Genomic DNA, 18,600 nt, shown 5'->3' with positions numbered 1-18,600 from the left:
AATAACTTTGACAAAGGCATGAAGTGGTTCGATCCCCCATGGTCGGTCACCAGATTTGATGACCTCTCGCGTAAGTTCCTTATGCGACTTTCAATCTAGAATGACAAAGTCAAGCACACGCCTAGTCTCCTGGGAGTAAAATAGGAGATCGGAGAACCCCTGAGGGATTACATGGAAAGGTTCAACAAGGCATGCCTAGAAATTCAAGACCTGCCTATAGAAGCAGTGATCATGGGCCAAGTAAATGGACTCCGAGAAGGCTCCTTATCTTAGTCCATCTCGAAAAGGCATCCGACTTCTTTGAGTGATGTACAAGAAAGAGCAGAAAAGTACATCAATATGGAAGAAAATGTTAGACTGCGGGAACCGAGCTGGCGATCCAGGCACCCTAACTCGTCAAAGGAAAAGGAGAGGGAGCCCAAAGAGAAAGAAGAAGTCGGGTCTGAAAGGCCTAGAAGATATCATTCTTACACTCCCCTACGAGTTTCCTTAGTTGATATTTACAGAGAAATTTGCCACACTGAAAAGTTACTTCCCTCTCAGCCAATCAAAAACAAGAAGGGGGGAGTCATAGCGAATACTGTGAATATCACAAGTTATATGGGCACTCTACCAATGATTGTTATGACTTAAAAAATGTGATAGAAAAGCTGGCCAGGGAAGGTCGACTTGACAGATATCTCATGGAAAGGTTGGACAATCATGGAAAAAAGAAACGAGATGAGGAATATCGGAGAGATCCGCCACCATGAACCTCAGAATGACATATACATATGATCTCGGGAGGGTTTGCTGGAGGAGGACTCACAAAATCATCTCGTAAAAGACATCTGAAGGAAGTTTACTAGGTCGGGAGCGAACTACTCGACCTCCCAACCATCTGTTTCAGCAAGGAAGACGGGCAGCGTATTGCTCCTGGACATGACGATCCGGTGGTAATTACCATGATTCTCGCCAACGCTCATCTACGCAGAACCCTGGTGAATCAGGAAAGCCCAGCAGACATCCTCTTTAAACCAGCTTTTGACAAGTTAGGATTGGATAAAAAGAAGTTAAGGGCATACTCTGACACCCTCTTTGGGCTGGGGGACACACCAATAAAACCATTAGGATTCATACCCCTACATACAACTTTTGGAAAGGGAATGAAATCCAAAACCCTAAGCATCGACTTCATTATCATCGATCTGGGCTCGGCCTATAATGCCTTGATAGGTAGAACGACCCTAAATCGGCTTGGGGCAGTGGTATCTACCCCCCATCTTTGCATGAAATTTCCAACACCAGAAGGAATAGCAACCATCAGGGGAGATCAGAAGCTGGCGAAAAAGTGATACGACGAAAGCCTAAACCTAAGGGGTAAAGGCAAGGAGGTGAACACCATTGAACTCGGAGGCATCCGAGTTAGGTAAGAATTGAGGCCACAACCCGGAGCGAAGACTGAAGAAGTACAGATCGGGCAGGAAGACGGAAAGAATACCAATATAGGAGCCAATTTAAAAGAGGATTTGAAGCAAAAGATGATAAGGCTCCTACAAGAAAATTCTGACCTCTTCGCTTAGAAAGCTTCCAATATGCCCGGGATAGATTCTAAACTCATGACGCATAAATTGTCGGTATACCCAGGGTCCCGACCTGTCCAACAGCGAATATGGAAGCTCGGTCCAGAACGGGCTCAAGTGGTCGAGGAGCAAATACAAGCCCTCTTAGAGGCCGGCTTTATCAGAGAAGTCAAGTATCCGGCCTGGCTGGCAAACGTGGTGCTAGTCAAGAAGCAGAACGGCAAGTGGAGGGTGTGCGTCGACTACACCGACTTGAATAAGGCATATCCAAAAGACCCATACCCTCTTCCAAATATTGATATCCTAGTAGACTCCACCTCGGGATATCAATACTTGTCATTCATGGATACGTACTCGGGATATAATCAAATCCTGATGTACAGTCCGGATTAGGAAAAAAACATCTTTCATCACGCCTAGAGCGAATTACTGCTATGTGGTCATGCCCTACGGGTTAAAAAATGCAGGAGCCACATACCAAAGGTTAATGAACAAGGTGTTTGCACCTCACCTTGGAGGTTTAATGGAAGTTTATGTGGATGACATGTTAATAAAAACCAAGGATGAGGCCGACCTCCTGACTGACCTCTCACAAGTCTTCAACACCATAAGGGCGCACGGGATGAGATTGAATCCCGCAAAGTGCACCTTTGCAGTAGTGGCTGGAAAGTTTCTAGGGTTTATGCTAACACAAATGGGGATTGAAGCTAACCTCGATAAGTGTAGAGTAGTTCTGGAAATGAAGAGCCCGACCTATTTAAGGGAGGTCCAGCAGTTGAACAGCCAACTTGTAGCTGTCTCCAGATTTTTAGCAAGATCAACATTGAGATTCCTACCACTTTTTTCTCTATTAAGAAAAGGATTCCAGTTTGAATGGACTTCTGAATGCAAAGAAGCTTTCCAGGAGTTCAAAAGGTTTTTGAGCTAACCTCCCGTTCTGACCCGATCTAAAATTAGGGAAGAACTCGTCTTGTATTTGTTTGTAGCCAAAAAGGTTGTGGCATCAGCACTAATACGAGAAGATGAGGTCGGGTAGCATCCTGTATACTTCACCAGTAAAGTTCTACAAGGCCCCGAGTTAAGGTATAAAAAACTCGAGAAGTTTGCGTATGCCCTAATAGTGGTGTCTCAAAGGCTACAGCCTTATTTTCAAGCTCATACAATAAAAGTTCGAACGAACCAGCCCATTAAAGAAATTCTTCTAAAAATAGATATTGCAGGCAGAATGGTTCAATGGGCTATAGAACTATCCGAGTTCGACTTAAAGTATGAAATTCGGACAGCGATTAAAGCCCAGTTCCTAACCGACTTCATGGCAGAATACGTGGGAGATCAAGAGGAGTAGGCCTCCACAACTTGGGAGTTGTATGTGGACGACTCTTCCAATAAAGTCAGAAGCGGCGTAAGCATAATACTGTTCAACCAAAAAGGAACCAAAATAGAGGTCTCCCTAAAATTTGAATTTCCGGCCTCCAACAATAAGGCAGAATATGAGGCCCTGGTTGCCAGGTTGAAGCTAGCAAAAGAAGTCGGTGCGACCAAAGTAGTGGTCTTCAGTGACTCTCAAGTGGTGACTTCTCAAATTAATGAAGAGTACCAGGCTAAAGACCCAAATATGAAAATGTACTTAGACAAAACTTTGGAGTACCTTAGGCGATTCTCAGAGACTTAGGTCAGACACATAACTTGGGATCTTAATAGTAGAGCGGATGCCCTTTCCAAGTTAGCAAGTACCAAGCCAGGGGGAATAACAGAAGCCTGATCCAGGAAACTCTCCAAGAACCCTCAGTCACGAAAAAAGAGGCTAAACAAGATGTCCCAGAGGTATCCGGCTTGGACCTCAGGTGGATGACCCCATTAATCAAATACGTAAAATTCGACATCCTACCCAAGGAGGAAAAAGAAGCCAAGAAAATTCGAAGGGAGGCACAAAGTTAAAAGTTGGTGAAAAATATCCTCTATAGAAGAGGAATATCCACACCATTGCTGAAGTGCGTCCCGACCTCAAAGACAACAGAAGTTTTGGAAGAAGTGCACAATGGCATCTGCGAAAATCATCTCGGAGCAAGGACTCTAGCCAGAAGAGTTATCCGAGCCGGGTTTTACTGGTCGACCTCGCAGAAGGATGCTACCGACTTCGTGAAGAAATGTCAGCCATGCTAAATGCATGCCAACTTTCATGTCACTCCCCCCCGAAGAGCTCATCAGCATAACTTCTCCATGGCCTTTTGCAAAATGGGGATTAGACCTACTCGGACCCTTTCTCCAAGCGCCTGGACAAGTAAAATACCTCATAGTGGGAGTAGACTACTTCACAAAGTGGATTGAAGTAGAACCCTTGGCCACCATTACAGCTCAGAGAAGTAGGAAGTTCCTCTACAAAAATATCATTACCATGTATGGAATTCTGATGAATGGTTTATTGACAGTGTAGAATTTCTCAAATGAAATCTCGTCGAAGTATAGTTTGCAAATCAACAATAATCCTCTCATGCAAATATTTTGTTTGTCACAAGTACAAACCCCTAATTATTCTAATAACCGAAGTATTTAAACCTCGGGTCGTCTCTCAAAGAAATTCAGGGTAGTGTTCTTGTTATTGGTTATGGACATGTATAATTTGGGGTTTTGGACTGGTGCACGAATTATAAATCACACTTTTCACAACTCGTACCACTAACCAGCAAGTGCACTGGGTCGTCCAAGTAATACCTTACGTGAGTAAGGGTCAATCCCACGGAGATTGTCGGCTTGAAGCAAGCTATGGTTATTTTGTAATTCTTAGTCAGGAAATCAATAATAAGGGTGATTATATTTATGAAGAGTAAAAAGTGTAAATTAAATAATACTTGTTATGCAATAATGGAGAACAGATTGAGGTTTTGGAGATGCTCTGTCTTCTGAATCTCTGCTTTCCTACTTTCTTCTTCTTCACGCATGCAAGACTCCTTCCATGGCAAGCTGTATGTTGGTGGATCACCGTTGTCAATGGCTACCATCCATCCTCTCAGTGAAAATGGTCCAAATGCGCTGTCACCGCACGGCTAATCATCTGTCGGTTCTCACTCATGTGGAATAGGATCCATTGATCCTTTTGCGTCTGTCACTACGCCCAGCACTCGTGAGTTTGAAGCTCGTCACAGTCATCCCATCCCAGATCCTACTCAGAATACCACAGATAAGGTTTAGACTTTCCAGATCTCAGGAATGGCTGCCAATAATTCTAGCCTATACCACGAAGACTCTGATCTCACGGATTCGAATGCTCTGTTGTCAGGAGATGCAATCAAACGCGTGAACTAGGAATCAAAGAAATACACACCAATCTAAGGTAGAATGGAAGTGGTTGTCAGGCACGCATTCATGGGTTGAGAATGGTGATGAGTGTCACGGATCGTCACATTTGTCATGGTTAAGTGCGAGTGAATATCTTAGAGCAGAGACAAGCGTGTTTGAATAGAAAATAGAAGTAATTGCATTAATTCATCGAGACACAGTAGAGCTCCTCACCCCCAATCATGGGGTTTAGAGACTCATGCCATCAGAAATACAATATGAAACGTGTAAAATGTCATGAGGTACCAAAATAAATCTCTAAAAGTTGTTTAAATACTAAACTAGTAACCTAGGTATACAGAAAATGAGTAAACTATGATAGATAGTGCAGAAATCCACTTCCGAGGCCCACTTGGTGTGTGCTGGGGCTGAGACTTGAGCTTTACACATGCCTAGGCTATTTTTGGAGTTAAACGCTAGGTTGTAACCTGTTTCTGGCGTTTAACTCTGCTTTGCAACCTGTTTCTGGCGTTTAACTCCAGAATAGGGCAGGAAGCTGGCGTTGAACGCAAGTTTGCGTCATTTATCTTCAAGCAAAGTATAGACTATTATATATTGTTGGAAAGCCCTGGATGTCTACTTTCCAACGCAGTTAAGAGCGCACCATTTGGACTACTGTAGCTCCAGAAAATTCACTTTGAGTGCAGGGAGGTCAGAATCCAACAGCATCTGCAGTCCTTTTTCAACCTCTGAATCAGATTTTTCTCAGGTCCCTCAATTTCAGCCAGAAAATACCTGAAATCATAGGAAAATACACAAACTCATAGTAAAGTCCAGAAATGTGAATTTTGAATAAAAACTAATAAAAATATAGTAAAAACTAGCTAAATCATACTAAAAACTACTTAAAAACAATGCCAAAAAGCGTATAAATTATCCGCTCATCACAACACCAAACTTAAATTGTTGCTTATCCCCAAGCAACTAGAAATCAAATATGATAAAAAGAAGAGAATATACTATAAATTCCAAAATATCAATGAAACGTAGCTCCAATCAGATGAGCGGGACTAGTAGCTTTTTGCCTCTTGAATAGTTTTGGCATCTCACTTTATCCATTGAAGTTCAGAATGATTGGCATCTATAGGAACTTAGAATTTAGATAGTGTTATTGATTCTCCTAGTTCCGTATGTTGATTCTTGAACACAGCTACTTTATGAATCTTGGCCGTGGCCCTAAGCACTCTATTTTCCAGTATTACCACCGGATAGATACATGTCATAGACACATAACTGGGTGAACCTTTTCAGATTGTGATTCAGCTTTGCTAAAGTCCCCAATTAGAGGTGTCCAGGGTTCTTAAGCACACTCTGTTTTTACTTTGGGTCTTGACTTTAACTGCTCAGTCTCAAGTTTTCACTTGACACCTTCACGCCACAAGCACATGGTTAGGGACAGCTTGGTTTAGCCGCTTAGGCCAGGATTTTATTCCCTTGGGCCCTCCTATCCACTGATGCTCAAAGCCTTGGATCCTTTTTATTACTCCTGCCTTTTTATTTTAAGGGCTATTGGCTTTTTCTGCTTGCTTTTTTTTTTCGCAAGCTTTTATATTCACTGCTTTTCTTGCTTCGAGAATCAATTTTATGATTTTTCAGATTATCAATAACATTTCTCCTTTTCATCATTCTTTCAAGAGCCAACATATTTAACATTCATAAACAACAATATCAAAAGACATATGCACTGTTCAAGCATTCATTCAGAGAACAAAAAGTATTGTCACTACATCAAAAATAATTAAACTAATTTCAAGGATGAATTCGAAATCATGTACTTCTTGTTCTTTTGTAATTAAAACATTTTTTCATTTAAGAAAGGTGATGGATTCATAGGATGCTCATAACTTTAAGGCATAGACTCTAATCTTTATTTATTATTTAATGGAAATAATATAAATTAGGCATAAAAGCAGACACTTAGTAATAAAAGAAAAGAAACTAAAGACATAAAGACAAATGACTCTAATTTTAATACTCATATACTCTTAAAATAGATAAAAGCTTATCACAGAGTTAGAACTCAACAACCTTTGCTTGGCCCTTCAAGAGATAGCTTCTGGCGCTTCAGTTCTTTCAGTTCACGCCCTTGCTCTTCTTGTTCCCTAAGCAGTTTGCAGAGCATGCTGTTTTGATTTTGCTATTCTTCCTTCAGTTGATCCATAGCTTCTTGCAACTTGGTGATAGATGCTTCTAGGCGCCCTCTAGTATTCAAATTGAGGAATTTTTGGGAGAAACTCCTGTGCTCTCCTCTTGATGGGGTCGTCCTGCACTTGTCCTTCCATTGACTTTTTGGTGATTGGTTGCTCAACTGAAATATACTCATATACTCCCATTTTTACTCCAGCATCTTTACATAACAGGGAGATCAAGCTTGGATAAGCCAATTTGGCATCTTTGGAGTTCTTGTTTGCAATTTTGTAAAGCTCACAAGAAATCAGCTGATGAACTTCCACTTCTTTTTCCCGCATAATTCAATGAATCATTACTGCTCTTTTGATGGTGACTTCAGAGCGGTTGCTAGTGGGCAGTATAGAGCGCCCAATGAAGTCCATCCAGCCTTTGGCGACTGGTTTGATATCTCCTCTTTTGAGTTGGTTTGAGACACCCTTTGTGTTGGTTGTCCATTTGGCTCCAGGAAGGCATATGTCCTCTAGGATTTTGTCCAAGCTCTGATTTGGTCTCATCATTCTCCTGTTAAAGGAGTTTGGGTCATCTTACAGTTGAGGCAGCTTGAAGACCTCCCTTATTTTGTCAGGGTGGGTGTGAACAATCTTCCCTCTGACCAGAGTTTGATAGTCATAGAATGCGGTTCCAGCTATTCTCTGTCTGTCTGTCTGCCATAGATTAGAGTAGAATTCCTGAACCATGTTTCTTCCCACCTTTGTTTCAGGATTAGCTAGGACTTTCCAGCTCCTGCTTCAAATTTGCTCTTGGATCTCCGGATATTCGTCTTCTTTCAGATCGAATTTAACTTCCGGGATCACTGACCTTAGACCCATTATTTTGTAGTAATGGTCTGAATGTTCTTTGGTTAAGAACTTCCCTTGATTCCAAAGTGGTTTTGGAATATTCTCTTTCTTGCCTCTTGAGTTGGTTTGTTTTCCCTTAGGAGCCATGATCTTGGTGGGTATTGGCTTAGTGATCACGGATAAACACACCAAACTTAGAGGTTTGCTTGTCCTCAAGTAAAAAAAAAAAGAAAGGAGAGGGATAGAAGGAGAGCCAAGTTCGAATTTGTGGATGAGAGGGGGGAGGCCGAACGAGGATTTAAATGGGAGGGGGTGGGTTTTCGAAAATCTTTTAAAAAGATATGATAGAAAATGTGATTTGGAAAAGATAAGTAAGATAGGAAAAGATGTAATTTAAAATTGAAAAGATATGAAATATATTTGAAAAAGATAGATTTGTTCTAAAAATATTGTGAAGATTAGAAAAAGATATTGATGAGTTTGAGAAAAGAAAAAAATTTGAAAAAGATAGATTTATTTTGAAAAAAGATTTGAGAAGAGGTTGAAGAAGAATTGAGAAAGATTTAATTTTAGGATTACGATAAAAAAAAGTTTGAAAAATGAAAGTATGGGAACATGTTTATGCAAGAAAAATGGATGGAAATATGAAATTTTAAAAAAATCCAAGTTGGGAACAAAAACTTCCTCCCCTCCACAATCCTGGCGTTAAACACCCAACTGCTGCTTGTTTTGGGCGTTTAACGCCCATCTGTAGCCTCTTTTGGGCGTTTAACGCCCAGCTGTTGCTTCTGGCTGGCGTTAAACGCCAGAAATCTTTTGTCACTGGGCATTTTTCTAAACGCCCAGGATGCTGCAGGTATGGCGTTAAACGCCAGAAAGGTATCTTTACTGGCGTTAAACGCACAGTAAATGCTTCTTTTGGGCGTTTAACGCCCAAATATACCTCTTACCGGCGTTTTCTTGCCAGTGAGCTCCTTCTCCCTGTTTTGTATTCTGAATCCTTCTGTAACCCTGTGAACTTATGCAATTAATTCTTTACCTTGAAGATTATTTATATTAAACTTGTATAATTAAAATTAAATAAATAAATAAAAAGCTTTACTAATGGCTGGGTTGCCTCCCAGTAAGCGCTTCTTTATTGTCATTAGCTGGACCTTGCTGAGCTTTTAATCTAGCCTCAGTCTTGAGCACTCTTGCTCAACATTGCCTTCAAGATTATGCTTGATTCTCTGTCCATTAACAATGAACTTCTTATTAGAATCAATGTCTTGAAGCTCCACATAGCCATACGGTGACACACTTGTAATCACATATGGTCTCCTCCACCGGGATTTCAGTTTCCCGGGGAATAGCCTGAGCCTAGAGTTAAACAGTAGAACCTTTTGTCCTAGTTCAAAGACTCTAGAGGATAGCTTTCTGTCATGCCACCTTTTTGCTTTCTCTTTGTAAAGCTTGGCATTTTCGAAAGCAGTGAGTCTGAATTCCTCTAGCTCATTCAGCTGGAGCAATCTTTTTTCTCCAGCTAATTTGGCATCAAAGTTTAGGAATCTGGTTACCCAGTAGGCCTTATGCTCCAGTTCCACGGGCAGATGGCAAGCCTTACCATACACAAGCTGGTATGGAGAGGTCCCTATAGGAGTCTTGAATGCTGTTCTGTAAGCCCACAGAGCATCATCCAAGCTTCTCGCCCAATCCTGTCTACGGCTACTTACAGTCCGTTCCAGGATTCTTTGTAGTTCTCTATTAGAGACTTTAGCTTGCCCGTTTGTCTGTGGATGATATGGAGTTGCCACCTTGTGACTAATTCCATACCGGACCATAGCAGAGTAAAGTTGTTTGTTGCAGAAGTGAGTGCCCCCATCACTAATTAGTGCTCTAGGGATACCAAACCTGCTGAAGATATGTTTCTGGAGGAACTTCAGCACTGTCTTAGTATCATTAGTGGGTGTGGCAATGGCCTCTACCCATTTGGATACATAGTCGACTGCCACCAGAATATAAGTGTTTGAGTATGATGGTGGGAAAGGCCCCATGAAGTCAATACCCCATACATCAAACAACTCAATCTCCAAGATTCCTTGTTGAGGCATGGTGTAACCATGAGGCAGATTACCAGATCTCTGGCAACTGTCACAGTTACGTACAAACTCACGGGAATCTCTATAGAGGGTAGGCCAGTAGAAGCCACATTGGAGGACCTTGGTGGCTGTTCGCTCACCTCTGAAATGGCCTCCATATTGTGACCCATGGCAATGCCATAAGATCTTCTATGCTTCTTCTATAGGCACACACCTACGGATTATTTCGTCTGCATGTCTCTTAAAGAGATAGGGTTCATCCCACAAGTAGTACTTTACATCAGTAATTAATTTTTTCTTTTGTTGCCTGTTGTACTCCTTGGGTATGAACCTTGCAGCTTTATAGTTTGCAATGTCTGCAAACCATGGTGTTTCCTGAATGGCGAACAAATGCTCATCCGGAAAGGTTTCAGAGATCTCAATAGAGGGAAAGGATGCCCCTTCTACTGGTTCTATCCAGGACAGATGATCAACCACTTGGTTTTCTATCCCTTTTCTGTCTCTTATTTCTATATCAAACTCTTGCAGAAGCAACACCCATCTTATGAGCCTGGGTTTTGAATCCTGCTTGTAAGTAGATATTTAAGAGCAGCATGGTCAGTGTACACAATCACTTTTGATCCTACTAAGTATGATCTAAACTTGTCAATGGCATAAACCACTGCAAGCAATTCTTTTTCTATGGTTGTGTAATTTTTCTGGGCATCATTTAAAACACGGCTAGCATAATAAATGACATGCAGAAGCTTGTCATGCCTCTGCCCCAATACTGCACCAATGGCATGGTCACTGGCATCACACATTAGTTCGAATGGTAATGTCCAGTCTGGTGCAAAAATAACTGGTGCTGTGACCAGCTTAGCTTTCAGAGTTTCAAACGCCTGTAGACACTCTGTGTCAAACACAAATGGCGTGTCAGTAGGTAGCAGGTTGCTCAGAGGTTTTGCAATTTTTGAAAAATCCTTTATAAACCTCCTATAGAATCCTGCATGCCCCAGAAAACTTCTGATTGCCTTAACATTGGCAGGTGGTGGTAATTTTTCAATTACCTCTACCTTAGCTTGATCCACCTCTATTCCCTTGTTCGAAATCTTGTGCCCAAGGACAATCCCTTCAGTCACCATAAAGTGACATTTTTCCCAGTTTAAAACCAGGTTAGTCTCTTGGCATCTTTTCAGAACCAGTGTCAGGTGATCAAGACAGGAGCTGAATGAGTCTCCATATACTGAGAAGTCATCCATGAAAGACTTCCAGAAAATTTTCCACCATATCAGAGAAAATAGAGAGCATGCATCTCTGAAAAGTTGCAGGTGCATTACACAGCCCTAATGGCATCCTTCTGTAGGCAAATACTCCTGATGGACATGTGAATGCTGTTTTCTCTTGATCCTAGGGATCTACTGCAATTTGGTTGTAGCCTGAATAGCCATCCAAAAAGTAGTAATAATCATGACCTGCTAGTCTTTTTAGCATCTGGTCTATGAATGGTAAAGAAAAATGATCCTTTCTCGTGGCTGTATTGAGCCTTCTGTAGTCAATACACATGCACCACTTTGTAACTGTTCTTGTAGGAACCAGTTCATTTTTTTCATTATGAACCACTGTCATGCCTCCCTTTTTGGGGACAACTTAGACAGGGCTCACCCATGGGCTATCAGAAATAGGATAAATAATCCCAGCCTCCAATAACTTGGTGACCTCTTTCTGCACCACTTCCTTCATGGCTGGATTTAGCCGCCTCTGTGGTTGAACCACTGGCTTAGCATTGTCCTCCAATAGGATCTTGTGCATGCATCTTGCTGGGCTGATGCCCTTAAGATCACTTATGGACCACCCAAGAGCTGTCTTGTGTGTCCTTAGCACCTGAAGTAGCGCTTCCTCTTCCAGGGGATTTAAAGTAGAGCTTATGATCACCGGAAAAGTGTCACCTTCTCCCAGAAATGTATATTTTAGGGATGGTGGTAATGGTTTGAGCTCGGGTTTAGGAGGTTTTTTCTCTTCCTGAGGAAGTTTCAGAGGCTCTTTCAATTCCTCTGATTCCTCCAGATTAGGCTGAACATCTTTAAAGATGTCTTCCAGCTCTAATTCGAGACTCTCAGCCATGTTGATCTCTTCTACCAAAGAGTCAATAAGATCAACTTTCATGCAGTCTTTTGGTGTGTCTGGATCCTGCATGGCTTTGACAGCATTCAACTTAAACTCATCTTTATTGACTCTCAGGGTTACTTCCCCCTTTTGGACATCAATGAGAGTTCGTCCAGTTGCTAGGAAAGGTCTTCCTAGAATGAGAGTAGCACTCTTGTGCTCCTCCATTTCCAGTACCACAAAGTCAGTGGGGAAGGTGAATGGCCCAACCCTGACAATCATGTCTTCAATCACGCCTGATGGGTATTTAATGGCGCCATCAGCAAGTTGGAGACATATTCGGGTTGGTTTGACTTCTTCCGTTAAACCAAGCTTTCTGATAGTGGATGCAGGTATTAGGTTGATGCTTGCTCTAAGATCACATAAAGCTGTCTTGGTGCAATTACCCTCTAATATGCATGGTATCATAAAGCTCCCGGGATCTTTAAGCTTTTCTGGGAAGCTCTCCAGAATGACTGCATTGCATTCTTCAGTGAGGAAACTCTTTTAGTTTCTCTCCAATCCTTCTTATGACTCAAGATCTCTTTCATGAACTTGGCATAAGAGGGTATTTGCTCAAGTGCCTCTGCAAACGGAATCTTTATTTCAAGAGTCCTGAGATAGTATGCAAAGCGGGCAAATTACTTATCCTGCTCCTCTTGGCGGAATTTTTGAGGATAAGGTATCTTGGCTTTGTATTCCTCAACCTTAGTTGCTGCAGGTTTATTTCCTACAGAGGTGGTTGGAGAAGCCTTTTTAGAGGGGTTGCTATCAACACTTGTGTGTATCTGATCCCTCACTGGCGTTTGAACGCCAGAACTGAGCTTCCATTGGGCGTTTGACGCCAGCTCCTTCCCTGTTTTTGGCGTTTGAACGCCAGAACTGCGCATGGGTTGGGCGTTTAACACCAACTTTGCATCCTTTTCTGGCGTTTGAACGCCAGTGTTGTTCCTCCTTGGGCTCTTACTGTCCTCAGAGAGATTTTGGATAATATTTTGCTCATCCTCTATCAGTTGTTCTTTTCTTGGCTTTCTGCTGCTCTGAAGTGAGGTATTTAATGTTTTTCCGCTTCTTAATTAGACTGCCTGGCACTCTTCTGTTATCTGCTTTAATAACTACTGTTTTGTTTGATTCAATTGTGCTTCCATATTTTTATTAGCATTTTTAGTGTCTTGTAGCATCTCCTTGAATTCTGCTAGCTGTTTTGTTAGAAAACACAATTGTTGATTGAGTTCAGCAATTTGTTCTGGAGGACCAAGTTCAGTAGACACTGCTTTGGCTTCTTCTTTTATGGAAGACCCACTACTTATGTACAGATGATGATTTTTGGCAACTATATCAATAAGCTCTTGAGCCTCTTAAATAGTTTTTCTCATGTGTATAGATCCACCAGCTGAGTGGTCTAGAGATATCTGAGCTCTTTCTGTAAGCCCATAGTAGAAGATGACTAATTGCACCCACTCTGAAAACATTTCAGAGGGGCATTTCCTTAGCATCCCTCTGTACCTTTCCCAGGCATTATAAAGGGATTCATCATCCTCTTGTTTAAATCCTTGGATGTCCAGCCTTAGCTGTGTCATCCTTTTTGGAGGGAAATATTGATTCAGGAATTTTTCTGATAACTGTTTCCATGTTCTTATGCTTGCTGTGGGTTGGTTATTTAACCACCTTTTAGCTTGATCTTTTACAACAAACAGAAACAGTAACAACCTGTATACATCCTGATCTACCTCTTTGTCACGTACTGTGTCAGCAATTTGCAAGAATTGTGCCAAAAACTCAGTAGGTTCTTCTTGTGGAAGACCGGAATACTGGCAGTTTTGTTGTACCATGACAATGAGCTGAGGATTTAGCTTAAAACTGCCTGCTTTGATGGGAGGTATACAGATACTACTCTCATATGCAGTAGTAGTGGGATTAGCATATGATCCCAGAGTCCTTCTGGACTGTTCATTTCCATTTAGATCCATGACGGAGAAAGGGATATTATGTGAATTGCAAGTAAAATGTAATTTTTTTATTTTTGTTTTATTTAATTAAAAATAACCAAAAAATGAAATAAAATGAAGTAAAATAATTAGAAGACAGAATATAGATTTCGAAAATTAAAAGAAAAAGAAAATAAGAAGAAATTTGAATGTTAAATTGACTAATTAATTGAAAAGATTTGAAAATTTTTGAATATGATTTTAGAAAAAGATTTGAATTTTGAATTTTTAAAACTAAGATAAGATAAAATAGAAAGTTTTTAAAATAAAAATCTGAATTTTTAAAGGGAAATTTCAAAAATTAATTGAAATAAAGAGAAAAGATATTTTTGAATTTAATAAAGAAAGAGAAAAACACACAAAAGACACAAGACTTAAAATTTTTAGATCTAATGTTCCTTGTTTTTCGAAAATTTTGGAAGGAAAACACCAAGGAATACCAAACTTAAAAATTTTAAGATCAAAATATAAAGAAGACTCAAGAACACCTTGAAGACTCACAAGAACAACAAGAATAAGTTTCAAAGACTCAAGAACATAAAAAGAACACCAAACTTAAAACTTTTAGAAAAACTAAAAATAAATTTTCGAAAATTAAAGAAAGATAGCAAGAGAACACCAAACTTAAAAGTTTGGCACAAGATTTAATCAAAGAAAAATTATTTTTAAAAAGTTTTAAAAGGAAGATACTCAATTACCAAGAACATAAGCACAACGCTCTACCCAACTGAGCTATAAATTTAACGTGTTTTTTTTTAAGAAAATATTCAATGTATAAAAATTTTTGGAAACTGATAATTTGAAAACACACAAGAAAAATAAGAAAAGACACAGGACAGGAAAAACTAAAGATCAAACAAGAAAAATAGCAAGGACAACTTGAAGATCAAGAAAGAACAATGAACACAAATTCAAAAATTTAAACGAAAATAAAAAAAACATGCAATTGACACCAAACATAAAATATAAAACTAAACTTAAACAGAAAACTCTAAAGATTAATAAAGAAAAATAATAAATTTTTGGAAATTTTTGAAAAGAAAATAAAAGACTCTGACCCAAAAGACAAAATTTTCCTAATCTAAGCAACAAAATAAACCGTCAGTTGTCCAAACTCGAACAATCCCCGGCAACGGTGCCAAAAACTTGGTGCACGAATTGTAAATCACACTTTTCACAACTCGTACCACTAACCAGCAAGTGCACTGGGTCGTCCAAGTAATACCTTACGTGAGTAAGGGTCGATCCCACGGAGATTGTCGGCTTGAAGCAAGCTATGGTTATTTTGTAATTCTTAGTCAGGAAACCAATGATAAGGGTGATTATATTTATGAAGAGTAAAAAGCGTAGATTAAATAATACTTGTTATGCAGTAATGGAGAACAGATTGGGGTTTTGGAGATGCTCTGTCTTCTAAATCTCCGCTTTCCTACTGTCTTCTTCTTCACACACGCAAGACTCCTTCCATGGCAAGCTGTATGTTGGTGGATCACCGTTGTCAATGGCTACCATCCGTCCTCTCAGTGAAAATGGTCCAAATGCGCTGTCACCGCACGGCTAATCATCTGTCGGTTCTCACTCATGTGGAATAGGATCCATTGATCCTTTTGCGTCTGTCACTGCGCCCAGCACTCGTGAGTTTGAAGCTCGTCACAGTCATCCCATCCCAGATCCTACTCGGAATACCACAGACAAGGTTTAGACTTTCCAGATCTCAGGAATGGCTGCCAATAATTCTAGCCTATACCACGAAGACTCTGATCTCACGGATTCGAATGCTCTGTTGTCAGGAGATGCAATCAAACGCGTGAATCAGGAATCAAAGAGATACACACTCAATCTAAGGTAGAATGGAAATGGTTGTCAGGCACGCGTTCATGGGTTGAGAATGGTAATGAGTGTCACGGATCGTCACATTCATCATGGTTAAGTGCGAGTGAATATCTTAGAGCAGAGACAAGCGTGTTTGAATAGAAAATAGAAGTAATTGCATTAATTCATCGAGACACAGCAGAGCTCCTCACCCCCAATCATGGGGGTTTAGAGACTCATGCCGTCAGAAATACAATATGAAACGCGTAAAATGTCATGAGGTACCAAAATAAATCTCTAAAAGTTGTTTAAATACTAAACTAGTAACCTAGGTTTACAGAAAATGAGTAAACTATGATAGATAGTGCAGAAATCCACTTCTAGGGCCCACTTGGTGTGTGTTGGGGCTGAGACTTGAGCTTTACACGTACCTAGGCTGTTTTTGGAGTTAAACGCCAGGTTGTAACCTGTTTCTGGCGTTTAACTCCAGAATGGGGCAGGAAGCTGGCGTTGAACGCCAGTTTGCGTCATTTATCTTCAAGCAAAGTATAGACTATTATATATTGCTAAAAAGCGCTGGATGTCTACTTTCTAACGAAATTGATAGCGCACCATTTGAACTTCTGTAGCTCCAGAAAATCCACTTTGAGTGCAGGGAGGTCAGAATCCAACAGCATCTAGAGTCGTTTTTCATCCTCTGAATCATATTTTTCTCAGGTCCCTCAATTTCAGCCAGAAAATACTAGATATCACAAAAAAACACACAAACTCATAGTAAAGTCCAGAAATGTGAATTTTGAATAAAAACTAATAAAAATATAGTAAAAACTAGCTAAATCATACTAAAAACTACTTAAAAATAATGTCAAAAAGCGTATAAATTATCCGCTCATCATGGACAAGAAACTAGGAGAGTAAATGATAAAGGAAATCAAATGACAAAAAGGTCTTGGCAAGGTTTGGTGATCAAGGCTCTCTATCCTTATCACTAACCACAATATGATAATTGCAAGGATCAATCCCATTAAGTCATCCTCTAACAAGTAAAAGAAAGACAAATGAGTTGCATCAATCCAAGCCCATAAGTCCTAGCTATTCACTAATGGAATTAATGAGAGCTAGAGTCAATGGTTACAAACTATCAATCACTTGGACATTAGTAACTCAAGAATTCCTAAGTTACCTTCCCAAGCCAAGAACATAAAATTCTATTCTAACATCTTCTCAAGCATTTTTACAAACACTTGGAAGGCATAAAAGAAAAGCATAGTAAATTGGCAACAAGAATGAAATCTAACAACATTTATTGCAACGAATTAACAACACAATCAAAAGGAACACAATTATTAGCTAGAGTCAATGGTTACAAACTATTAATCACTTGGACATTAGTAACTCAAGAATTCCTAAGTTACCTTCCCAAGCTAAGAACATAAAATTCTATTCTAACATCTTCTCAAGCATTTTTACAAACACTTGGAAGGCATAAAAGAAAAGCATAGTAAATTGGCAACAAGAATGAAATCTAACAACAATTATTGCAACAAATTAACAACACAATCAAAAGGAACACAATTATTATGAATTACCTCAAATTGAATTGAAGGAAAATAGAATGAACAAGAGTAGATCTACAACAAAGTATGGAAACAAAATAGAAGAAATTACAACAAAGGAATAGAAGAACAAGATGTAACAACAAAGAATTGATAAGTAGAAGTAGATGAAAACATGAATTAAAACCTAGATCTAAAATTATTGACCTAAACCTAATCCTAATCCTAGAGAGAAGTGAGAGCTTCTCTCTCTAAAACTAACTAAGGCCTTCTCTAAACTAAAACTATGTGTAAAGTGATGGAATCCCCCCTTGCTCTTTAATCCTTGGTCCTTTAAAGCATTTTGGCGCCAAAGTTGGTTGCAAACTGGGCCCCGCAGCTCTCAGAATTCGCTGGGCACGTTTTCACTTTAAAATCACGTGCTGGCACGGATGCGTATGCGTACAGCACGTGTGCGCGTCCCTTGAGTTTTCGCGATCCACGCGTGCGCGTACATTGCGTGTGCACGTGGATGGTTGCATCCAAATCTTTGGCTTTTTCCATGTGTTCTCCACTTTGCATGCTTTCCTCTTCACTCCTTTGATCCATTCCTAGCCTTTTCAACCTGAAATCACTTAACAAGAAAATCAAGGCATCTAGTGGAATCAAAGGTGAATAAAAATCATCAAATTAAAGGTCTAAAAGCATGTTTTCACATTTAAGCACAAATCAAGGGAGAATCACAAAACCATGCTATTTCATTGAATAAATATGAGAAAAGGTTGATAAAATACTCTAAATTCATCACAAGATAAACCCTAAAACGGGGTTTATCAAATTCCCCATTCCATCACCACGGATAGTGAAACCCAGTTCACCGACTCTACATTCAGAAACTTGGTAGCCAGTATGAAGATCAAGCACCAGTTCACCTCGGTTGAACACCCACAAGCAAATGGGCAAGCCGAGGCAGCCAATAAAGTCATACTGGCCGGACTGAAGAATAGGCTTCAAGATGCAAAGGGGGCTTGGGTCGAGGAGCTCCCTCAAGTGTTCTGGGCCTATTGAACGACGCCTCAATCAGCTACTAGAGAAACACATTTTCGACTTGCTTATGGCATAGAAGCCATGATACCAGTTGAAGTCAACGAGTAAAGTCCAAGGGTGAGATTCTATGATGAGGTTAGCAATCTCAG

Source organism: Arachis hypogaea, chromosome 11 (genome assembly GCF_003086295.3).
Source record: "Arachis hypogaea cultivar Tifrunner chromosome 11, arahy.Tifrunner.gnm2.J5K5, whole genome shotgun sequence".
NCBI lineage: Eukaryota > Viridiplantae > Streptophyta > Magnoliopsida > Fabales > Fabaceae > Arachis > Arachis hypogaea.
The sequence above is the reverse complement of the archived record's forward strand: the minus strand, read 5'-3'. Positions refer to the sequence as shown.